Genomic DNA, 1,616 nt, shown 5'->3' on the forward strand with positions numbered 1-1,616 from the left:
ATATATATATATATATATATAAAGCTAAGTATGTGAAGTAGATAAATATAAATATCATGCAAATCGACATATAGATAGTGAATTTTTATGAAAATGTGTGTTTGTACACGTGCTTGAGTAGTTTGTTGTGTAATATAGTCAGTCCTTGTAACATGGTGAGCATGTTCGTTTATCATGTATTATTATTTTTTTGTGTTGGTATATATGTGTGTGGCACCTTTGCAATATATATTTTCATAACAGCTTCGGAGAAGCGAGACTGTCAACGAATATGCAAAAAAGAACATGTAAGATTTTTTTTAAGTGGGCGTTCTTTGCTGTTTTCTCAGACGACTGAGTACAGTTCTTTTTTTCTTTTTTATTTACATGTAATCTGCTATATTTTATCATATAGTCTATCTTTTATTTTTCTGTGTCCAATTAGTTATATATATAAAAAGAAAAGTTCACACATGAAAAATGTTGTAAACTGTGTTATATCTTCCGTTATCCATAACATAATATTTTATTTAGCTAGCTAAAACAAATGGAGAAACTAAGCAATATCTACGTGGAATTCTCTTATAACGAAAAGACATTTGCACGGGCGTAACTATTCCAACACGGAAAATATTTCTGCTATACATATTTGTATATATACGTATGTTTGCATTTAAACATACATAAGTAAGTTCAGATAAATACACACACTCACACACACACACACACACACACACACACACACACACACACACACACACACACACACACGCACATACACACACACACATACACACACACAAATATACAAATATTTTAGGTATATCCGCATCTGAAATTAACACATCTTGGTTTTACTTCATTTAGACTTGGACTTCTAAAGGCTTTGCATTAGGCTCACGACCATTTGTGAGCTTTTGTGTGGTTCACTGTGTTCAAGGAATGTTTTTCACTAATGTTATAGACAATTTAGTACTCAATCAGGTAACCAAGCTTGTTCGCTCCTATATACGCAAGTTTCCTGGAACCAGAAGTGATAATAACATGCGTTGTAGCATAAAAATATGTATAGGGCTCCATCGATGAATTTATTTCAAAATCAAGACAACACAAAAAAATGTTCCTTGGCAATCTGGTAAAGCAAGCCAAAGTTTGGATGTTTTACTTTTTACAAATAAGACAAACAGTACATGAAATCTTCCAAAAGCTGGGTCGACTACGAAATTGATAGCATATGGAATACTGAAATAGTATTCAATACGCGATTCATTCTTTTGTCTGGAAATGCAAACGAGTTTAACAAGTAGACCTATAAACATGTCATCGAGGGAGTGTTGCCACATCTTTTGTGACGGACGAGATCGAGTACAATAATGTTATTCATTTGCACCATGGAAAATACAAACCTTTAACTGAGATTTTCTGATGAAGCTTTTTAGTTTTACTCATTTTTGAAACCACCTCAGCATTTAACAACATACAGTCATGTTGAATAATGGCAGTAGATATAAATTATTCAAGTGACCTATGCTCACCACAATTAAGGTTGCAGTGACTAAACATTTCATGCTATATTAATATGGTTCATTTGAGAAAACATAACTGAACAATGTTATTGCGTTCTATTGTATATATAT

The sequence above is a fragment of the Octopus bimaculoides genome, chromosome 6, assembly GCF_001194135.2.
Source record: "Octopus bimaculoides isolate UCB-OBI-ISO-001 chromosome 6, ASM119413v2, whole genome shotgun sequence".
Classification (NCBI taxonomy): Eukaryota; Metazoa; Mollusca; class Cephalopoda; order Octopoda; family Octopodidae; genus Octopus; species Octopus bimaculoides.